Below are 10,883 nucleotides of genomic sequence, written 5' to 3'. Positions count from 1 at the left end.
TAAAAATAAGATAAATAAAATAAAAAACCTAAAAAATATTTTAATTACTGAAAATAATTTTTGTGACACTGGGATCAAAGTTGTTGGACAACCCTAATCCACTTGTCAGTACCCTTATTTTCATGTCTTTGTCTAATCGATCGCCAATATTGTGGTCTACTTAAGCACGAAACATTTGTGACATAATTTGGACAATTTAAGAATGACACGACATTTTGAGCCCTTATTCTTAAATAAATTTCCTTTGGACCATTTAGCTGATTACAACGAGAGATATTGTTGTCCACCTAAATTGAGCAGTGAGATCTACAAACAATTTGTATGTGTTCAATTTTAATTGTACTAGAACAAGTTTCCTGCTTCCTGATATGCTCCATCAATCAAGGACTTCCAGAATACTCCTTACACCGGGTGAGCAGACAATTATTAAGAGAGAAGATAGATTTAGAATGCATATGCTATACACCCAGGTCGGATCTCTTCCAATCACGCAGAGGATGAAACATATGAGTAATTGAAATTTTAGAGGGATTGAGAAGAGAATGATGCATATACTGTGTACCAGGTTGGATTGTAAGTCACGTAGAGGAGATAGTATATGGCTAACAGATAGAAAGAATTGCATAGAGAAAAGATGCAAAGAGATAGAATTGCATATGTTATAGTCCCATGTCGGATCTCTCGATTATGTAGATGAGGCAACACATGACTACTAGACAGAAAAGAAAGAAAATAACCTTCTACAGACCTAATTTATCAGAATTCCCCAGTCACCTCATCTGTACCGGAATTAAGGACATAATCTGCACATCGAGGAAAAGTTAATCCACAGTTCTAGATACGGGTTCTTTTAATGTGACTAGTAGATTCTCATTTATATCTCCCTACTCAACCTATCCGAGCGTCGTATTGTCAGGCTAAATGGATCTAACTAGTTCAATATTTGTCAAGTTCTTGAATTCCTTAAGTTCAAATCTTCCCAGTCAAGTCTGTTTAAAATCTTTCGTGCCTACCAGCGCATCGAGCACAGAGCGTAGACAATTCAATTTTGGTACATTATGCAGATTCAGATTGTCCTTTATCATTTGATAATATCACTTCCCGTCACAACACCTACAAACAAGACTATTAGCAACATTTTTTAATTTTCTGGATTTTTTTTTATTGTTTTTGGATTTTTTATTTTTATTGTATTTGGATTTTTAATTATTTCTCCCGGTAAATTTGTGCATGGGTGAGAATGAAATAAAAATGCACAAATTTAAACTAACCTATCAAAAAATAGACTAGAAACATGGTCATTTCTCCCAATGAACTCATCTCGAACCGCTCTTTCATAACGCCTTCAAACTCCTTGCAAAGTTGCTGACTGGTCGACCCGAAAAAAATATCGTCAACGTAGATTTGAACCAGAATCTGATCATTAACAACATGCTTGATAAACAAAGTTTGATCGATAGTGCCACGAGAGTATCCATGGTCGAGCAAGTGCTTTGTAAGAGTCGCATACCACGCTCGAGGAGCTTCATGTAACCCATACAATGCCTTGTCCAACTTGTAAACATGATTAGGAAACTTCGAGTCAATGAACCCAGGGGGCTGATCAATGTAGATTTCATCCTTCATCTTGTCATACAAGAAGGCTATCTTGACATCCATTTGGTAGACCGTGAAGTTCATGTAGGAGGCATATGCAAGGAAGATATGAATAGACTCCAAGCGAGTTACTGGAGCATAAACCTCAGTGTAATCAAGACCCTCAACTTGTCGGAACCCACAAACCACCAATCTAACTTTATTTCGCACTATAACCCCTGAATCATCTTGCTTGTTTCGATAGACCCAATGATTGTCAAGAGACTTTTTGCCTTTTGGCAACTCAACCAACTTCCAAACCACGAGTTTTTCAAACTAATGTAACTCTTCATGCATAGCATCTACCCAGCTGGGCTCATTCAGAGCCATTTCAACATTTTTGGGCTCTATCTGAGAGATAAAGCAAGAGTAGAGACATGTATTGACATCTCTGCTCTGACTTTTGGTTTTAATGCCTTCGCCCAGCTGACCAATGATCGCGTTGAATCCTTGAGGGTATATACTGGCTGATATCATTAAGCAAGACAGGAAGATTGTGTATATTGACACCTCCTTCATTTGCTGATTGTGCCGCACTAGATGACTCTGCTACAATCTCATTAGAAATGTTTTCAGGAAAGAGTAGTTCCATAAAGGTTCAAGTGACAGCGGAAGTATCTTTAGACATGAACTCTTTTTCTACATGAGTAAGTGGTGTAGTCTCAGCATCAGGAGTATCATTTTGAACTGGAGATTTTGGACTATCAGGTGGTACAGATGACTCTCCCTCAGGCGAAGCAGAGGACTCCCCCTCAGGCGGTGAAGAGGATAAAGTTAGGGGTCTATAGACAACTTCTTCGTCTTCGTCTTCAGAAACATTCTTTGGACCAGAGAAAAATCTAGATGAACTATCCGAATACACATTTATTGACTTGAAAAGTGATGTGTAATCAAACAACCAATCCGGACCCACTCAAGCACCCGTCTCATTCTCTTCCAACCAACGCACGTCATAAGATTCCACAACCTGCTTTGTCTTCTTATTGTAGACCTTATATGCGGTGCGTGCATCATACCCTACGAAGTAATAATCATCGACTTTGGCATTAAACTTTGGGTTGGTCTCTAGGTGAAGAATGTTGCAAGGGCAGCCAAATACACGAAAATGACTGACTAAGGGCTTGCAACCATATATAATCTCATATGGAGTCTTCATCTGGGTTTTGTTGATCAAAATACGATTCTGAACATAGCAAGTAGTGTTAATTGCCTTGGCCAAAAGGAAAACTGGTAACTTGGAGTCACACAACATCGTCCTTGCAGCGTCTTTTAAAGTTCTATTTCTCCTTTCAGCAACACCAATTTGTTGAGGGGTGTGAGCGGAGCTGTATTGACGCATAATACCCTTTTCTGTGCAAAAATGATCTAGAATAGAATTCTTGAACTCTGTTTCGTTGTCGGTACGAAGCGCCTTCACCCGGTTGTTAGTTTGTTTCTCAATCAACACAATGAATTTCTTAATTAGATCAACAACCCCAACTTTGTTGGATAGAAAGAAAACCCACGTAAAATGAGAGAAGTCATCAATCACAACCAGACAGGACAAATTTCTATTAATGCTGAGAATGTTGACTGGTCCAAATAGATCCATATGCAGCAATTGAAGTACCTTACTGATTGAGTTAACATGTTTCGGTAGGTGTGGTTTTCTATGATGTTTTCCTTGTGCACATGACACACACTTTTCAAAAAGTTATAAAGTCTTTGACAGGCAAACCACGGACCATCTCATTCTTCGCAAGATGATTCAAGTTTTTGGCGTTAGCATGACCGAGTCTTCGGTGCCACAGCATTGCATGTTGTTCTGAGACCTTTAAAAAGAGACACATAACTTGTTCTGGAAGGTTTCTATTCATATCAATGATGTAAGCATTTCCATCCCTCTTAGATTTGACAAGAATCCATTCTTCTAGGATGATAATGCCTGGCTTGAGAATCATACATTCCTTGTTAGTGAAATGTGTGGAATAGCCTTTGTCACATATTTGAGACACACTCAACAAACTATGCTTTAGCTCGGGAGCAAAATTGACATTCTTGAAGCTTAACACTCCATTTGTGGCGATTCCTCTCTGAGTGATCTTGCCACCTTCTCCACCCGCAAAGGAAACATATCCCCCATCAAAAGATTTAATGTTGTTCAGTTGGGAGATATCTCATGTCATATGTCGGGAGCAGTCATTGTCGATGAACCAAGGTCTGAAGACATTCCCCCACAACTGTCCATACAAAATGTGCGAGATCATGCAGATTTGGGAACCCAGGTCATCACTTTACTGGGTGAACCCATTGCTTTTTCAGATTTATCATTATTTACTGATTTTCCAGAGGATATTGATGATGAATTGGAGGTTATTTTGGGAAACCATTGGTAATTAGTTTTTCTAACAGTCCTCGATGGTTTTAAAATAGGAATTTTATCAGTTTGCCTTGAGCACTTGGGTTTTCTACCTAAATTGGTTGAATACCCATGTGAGATAAGTGAGGGTGTACCAGATGGAGAAACCTGTGGAAATGGTGTATTTTCATTAGTATTATTACAAACATCATAATTATCAACCATCTCATCAAACACTTTAAAAACATTCAAACCAGTATCAGAAGGTGCAGAAAATCACAAAAAACATTGTCACTTTCAACATCAGAAAAGTTAAAGTCTTTATTTAAAACTAAAACTTCAGGTTTAGACTCATTTTTATTTTCAAAAATAGATCCTTCAACTTCGTGCTTTGACTGATTTAAGGATTGATCTGCAGGAGAAATAGAAATGTTAGTACTTTCAACATTAATAATCCTCCCGAAACAAAACCAGATGGCTTGCCATAAACCATGGATGGTTCATTGGTAATCTCATCCTTGGACAAAGGTTGAAACTGATATGAATGGTTGAAAGGAGGAGGCACTTTATCATACCATAGACCCTTTGATTGATTATGTTTAAATTGCATGCAGTGGTCTATCATGTTAGCAACTACCTCACTTAATACATCAAATTTTCTAACATCAAAATCAGCAGTTTCAAATTACATGCAGTGGTCTTCCTGAAGTCTTCTAAAGTCCTTTGTTTTAGTTTCTAACTGAGCCTTAAGAGGTTTTTGTCCTTTTCTAAGCTGATAACCCTCATATCTAAGGTCCTCTACTTTTCTACGTAGTGTTTCTATTTCTTCATGAAGAGTTTTAACATAATCAATACATGCTTGAGAGCTAGAAGGTAGACTTACCTCGTTTTTCTTTGGTTCAGAAGCATAGCAGACCATCAGTGCAAACTGCAGCTCCATCACTTGATCTTCAGCTGCAACACTCGCTGCGGAAGCTTCACCACCAACTTGAGCTAAATGAGAATTTTCAGGTATTGATATATTCAGGGACTGCATCTGATCCTCCTAGTCGAATGAATGGGCAACCATAGCCTTCTCACTATTGACCTGAGCACCGCTCTGATTGTTTCCTACTGCAACCATTATCTAGTCATTGTTTAATCTTCTATCCGGCTTCGGGTACTCATGAGCAAAATGACCTGGCTTGTGGCAGTTGAAACAACGTAGCTTTCCCTTGTTGAACGCTACCTTTTTATTAACACTCATCCCCCAGTTATTCTTCCCTATCTTCTTCGCAATCTGCTTTTCCCTGAAAACTACCATGGCAATTTTCCATGTAATATCCATTTTTTCTACATCTTCAATATGAATCTGATCAAGATCAGCAAATGACAATTGTGGCAGAAGGTCTCCAGCTACAAGAGCATTGTAGCAGTTAACAAGTCCTGTAGCAAGAGGAAGATTTTTATCACACTCCTTAGTGTTTGAAAAAGAGGCCACATTAGAGGGAGAAGCAGCTTGAGTAGCAACAAATGATTGGTTCTGAGAGAAAGGCATGGATGATGCAACGGGAAGTGAAGTAGCTGATGGAGTGGAAAATGATTGAATTTGAGACTGCTGAGTAGCAAAAGGATGACCTGTAGAAGAAAAGGTGAGAGATGAAAGAGCATTGTTAGATGAGATCCCAAGGTTTGTAGTTGAGTATGAATTCACATGATTTATCTCCCCCTATTTGTCATCAATATCATAGGCCTTGATGACTGCCATCATTTCAACAAGAGTAAGGTGACTTAGATCTTTGGTCATCTTGATAACAGCCACATTCATGTCCCATGACCTTAGGAGAGCATTCAGTAGCTTTTTATTTATTTCAGACTTTGTGAAAAAGATCCCGACTACAGTCATCTCAGTAGTGAGAGTTGTGAATCGCTACAGTTGTGCCTCGAGGGTTTCTCCAGGAATGTAGTTGAACATGTTAAACCTTTGTCGCAACATATCCTGGCGGCTCTCCTTCATGTCTTCATTCCCTTTATATACCTCAATTAGGGCTTCCCACAAAGCCTTTACTGAAGTATACTCCCTAAAACCTTGAGCAATAACTGGAGACAGGGCCATGGTATGAGTGGCCAAAGCTCGTTCTTGCTCCACAACCTTCTCAAAATCTTCATCAGTGTAGTTCTCAATAGCTTTGTTGGTGACTTGTTTGGCAACAATGGTGGTTATTCTGACAGGATTGTTAATGATGCTTCTCCAAATCTTGAAGTCCTTCATTTTAATGTACTTCTCTATCTTGTACTTCCATTCAGGAAAACGTTCAGCAGACAACAGTATTGGAATGCGTGTGGTTGTGCCCATGATAGAGTCCATCTCATGGTGATGTGTTTGACTTTGTGAATCCATTGATTATTAATTTTAGAAACACTGATTTTATTTATTTATTTGTTTATTTATTTATTTATTATTATTATTATTATTATTTTAATTTTTTTTTGAGTTTCCAGTCAACACAAAGGTTTACGGTCAAAGTTTGTTTGCAACCGTGAACTCGGTTTACGGTCTTGAGCTTACGGTCGAGCCAAGTTTACTGTTTTCTAATGTAGGTTTGCAGTTATTGAAGATTCTTGATGTATGGTCTACGAGCACAGTTTACGGTTCAAGAAGGATCTTGAGTTTGCGGCTGTAAGCTGTGTTTACGGTCGTAAGCTCTTGGCCGTAATATCCCAGAAATTCAAGAAACCATGTTTTTTTGGATTAAACTTGATTCCCTTTCACAGTAAACACCAACTCCAATCTCAAACAGTGAGGAATATAGCCAAAAACTCGATTGTAAGATGACTTGACACTGGTTTTGCTCTGATACCAATTGTAAGGTCTTGAAACGGATCTTACCAGTGATCAAGCAAACAAAACAATCAATAATAATGAGAATGAAGTAAAAACAAAAATCAGAACAAGCTTGCACACGCTTCTATTAACAAAAACGTCTGGTACAAATCGTTTACAGCAACCGTGAACTCTATGGCATCGACAACCATTAAATGACCTATAAGACCTCTATATATAGTGACCTGGGCCGACTTGGGTTTACGAGCGTAAACAGCTTACAGCCGTAAACTACAAAATAGATTACCAAAATTGCATACATATCCAAAAGAGCCTATTGCAACGAAAGCCTAGACCAAACCAATAATTAGACCCTTTATGTACACTCGTGTGCTGTTGGGTGTGCTATAAATACTAGGTGTCTGTGTCAGTCTTACGGTGACATATGTGTGTGTACTCAAGGTGTATGTGACATTTATACGATATAAATGTGTGCATTCTCGGTTTAATTCCCTTTCTACTCCCTTTACATTCTGATTGATTGATATACTACTTGATCACTGATTTGGATCTTATGATTTGGGACTTTACAATTGGTATCAAAGCAAGGTTGTATCAATCAATTTTGATAGATCTGGAGCGTATTTGATCTTATTTTTGAAGGATTTCTACGTTTTTGGATAGATTTTGGCAAATTAGGGGGTTTGTTCTTTGCATTTTTCATAAAAACAAGTTATGGATCGAGTTTTTGAGCAAAAAGTGAGAAAAACGTAGTTTTTCTTCGCATCAGTTGAAGGTGTATAGCCGTAGACCCGTGTGCGGCTAAAGTGTACGGTCACACACCCGTGTATGGCTAGACCTGTGTGCGGCCTCGGAGTATACGGCCTCGGTGTATGGCTCAGCAGCCTCTCACGTGTACAATTCGGTGTACGGCCAGACTCGTGTGTCCGGCTTCGGAGTATACGGTTCAGTAGTGTTTCCAGTGACGTTTGTGAAACGAGCTAGTTTTAATCCTACTTTTAGTTGATAAATTAAGCACACAAAGGCAGTGAAGTTGTCTTTTAGTGGTATAGTTGGACAAGTAGGGTGTCGAACTCAGGGAATGGATATTAATCTAATAACTAATTTTAACTAAGCAAATAATAAAAGTAAAAGGGTTTTTCTCTAGTTTTACAAGACTAGAAACTTAAACACAACACTTAAGCACTTAACTAACTAAACAATTAAAGCTAATGAAAAATTCACCAAATTTAATAAAGGGTTTCTGTTTAGGTTCAACCAATTCACTCCTATGGTTATTTAAATGATAAATCAATTATTATTGGTTACCAACTATAGTGGTTAGGTTCATGTTCATTACTCCTAACCCTTAGACAATTAATCAATTCAAGCAGTGGCCAATTGTTTAAACTAATTAATTCCCTAGTTCAATTGTTTGAATTAAATAAGATTTGTAATTGGTTAATCAAGTTGGTGTTTCAATTAACCTCTTGTTTGTTGGTTTCTCAAACAAGCTCACACATTAATATACCCATTCTCTAATTAATCCTAGTTTCATATTCATTATTCCTAGCCATATGATAAAGTGTTCACATAACATATGAGGTTAATAATTAAGAGATGTTCATGCAACTTAATTGCCTTCCAATTAACAGAAAATAGTTGTCATTAATGCATAAGGTTCTTTAACAAACTTAATTTAATAAAATCACCAAATAACAATCAATCAAAAAGTATAATTAAACCATAGGAGTAACTTGGTCTTCCCTAACAGAAACAAAATGAATTTAGTTCATAGTCATAGCAAAGACAAACTCAAAAACAAATTCAACTAGGCTAAACATGCTTTATTCCTAAGGCTAAGTAGAATGAATAACCTAAATTGCCTTGATTCTTCAAAGGATTGAATGTTAGGGTTTCTCATCTCCTCAAAGGGTTCTTTTTCGCAGGTCCAGCTCTCCAAATTGCCAAAAGTCCTTTCCATTCGGATAATGGTTCGATATTTATAATTATCACAAAACAGGGTGTACTCGGGGAGTAGAAGACCCAACTCGCCGAGTAGATGCTTAAAATCCGTCTCATGCCAGGAGTCTTGACTTATCTTCTAGAATATTCTTGGGTACTCGCCGAGTAGCCTCGAGAACTCGCCGAGTAGTTATGCTTTTGTCCCTCATTCTTCATTCATTGGTCTCTAATTGCTTCTCCTTGTTCCCTTTCACTTCCAAGCATGTCTTTTGGACTGAAAACAAAATTTAAGCATTATTAAGTACCTTTTTTCCACATTATACACATAATTAGCTAAAAATGAATAAAAATGTATGCTAAATATATGACTAATTATGCAAATATCAAAATACCCTACACTTGACTTTTGCTTGCCCCCAAGCAAAACTGAATTTTAACATATTAGAACCACATATGATAACTCCAATCTAACCCAACCATTATGCCAAGACCGCAATACATGCATTTGTGTCTGTAACTTGCCTAAATACCCCCATACTCCAAATACTCACAATCCTCATAAACATTTGCCCACTCACCCCGAACTATGCTCATTTTATGCATCCCTCCGAATCCATCCCCAGAAAACCTCTTAACCTCAAGGTATTTTTTGTTGAGCAACCTAAGCATGCATACATAATCAAGATAATTACAATTTATGGTACCACATTGGAGCTCTTTGGAATTCTTTATTTCTTTGACATTTGATCTTTGATCTCTTTGAATTCACCACCTTGTTGTTTGGTTTTGGTATATTCAACTTTTTGAATTTCTTTGGAATTTTTTATCTTCTAATTTCGCATTCAACTTTGATGCTCCAAAAATTCTTCAAACTTTTTATGTAATTTTATCTCTTTTTTTACATGTACATCACTTTTTTCACTCAAAACCTACATGCTTAAGCAGGGGCGCTCAACTTCAACCTTTATTGGTTAAGGATAACAGTTTTCCTGGATACATTTCTGGTACACGATGCTAAACATATTGCATCCCTCAGGCTGAGCGAGGTCGTGTTTTTTTCCCATGATTTCACTAGAATAAGGAAGCCACAAATGCGCTATAACGTATATAGGCTCAACTAAACATTTGGATTTTCATGCAATTATCAACACAATTCTAACATGGAATCCTAATTGCTTTTTACCAAAATTTTCTAAATTAATTCCTAAGTAATATTTTTGATATGCAAGAGTTAAAATTTGTTAAAATTAACCTAAATTAAGATTCTAAATTTACTAATATGTGACCAACCCCCTACCCCACACTTATTTTATGCAATGCCCTCATTGCATATCATGCAAAAATAAAAACACTAATTATAGAGAGAATTGGAACAAACTCCCCTAGGGTAGCAGTCGCTAGGTTGATATCTCTTCGCTTCAGCTCAATCTTCAATTGACTTTAGACATGGGAACAACTCATCCATGTCTTGGGTGTCATTCGTCTCGTGTGGTTGACAGCTCGAAAATATCAAGGAAAAAGCTTCTTGGAAATCTCCAGTAACAACTCTTCACGAAAAATGGACAAGTACTGCAGTGAAAATGCTCAACACAGCTCGGAAACTTGAAAAATGTGGATCTACTCGACGAGTAGTACCATGTACTCGGCGAGTATCTCTTAACTTGCAGTTATTACGTGTAATTAACCATGTACTCGCCGAGTAGAAGTTGTGCACTCGGCGAGTAGGCACTGTATTGCCAAAACTGATCCAGCTTGTGTTCTTCTTGATTCAGGTTTTGAATTTGAATAATTCATTGACCATTTTTCTAAACCTTTCTGAAGCAACACCCTCCATCACTCACAACTCTAACAGACTCAATCCTAAGGACAAAACTTCATACTCTTACTTGAACATCCCTCACTTCCTTACTTGAACCTTGACCCTTAACACTTTAATATGCTTCCTAACCTTCCAATCCTGAAAAATATGCAACCAAAAGTGAAAGCAATAAAAGTCCTAAAAGAAACCAAATCATCCAAGTTCAACATTTGTTCAAAACAAACACCATAAATAAAAAAACATAAAACACAAAACATGAAACATAAAATCTTTAATCCTCTTCCTCCATGTCACCTCCTCCGACTCCGCTTCCTCATCCTTCA

Source organism: Lactuca saligna, chromosome 7 (genome assembly GCF_052625555.1).
Source record: "Lactuca saligna cultivar CGN05327 chromosome 7, ASM5262555v1, whole genome shotgun sequence".
In the NCBI taxonomy this organism is placed as follows: Eukaryota; Viridiplantae; Streptophyta; class Magnoliopsida; order Asterales; family Asteraceae; genus Lactuca; species Lactuca saligna.
Note: the sequence above shows the minus strand (reverse complement) of the source record.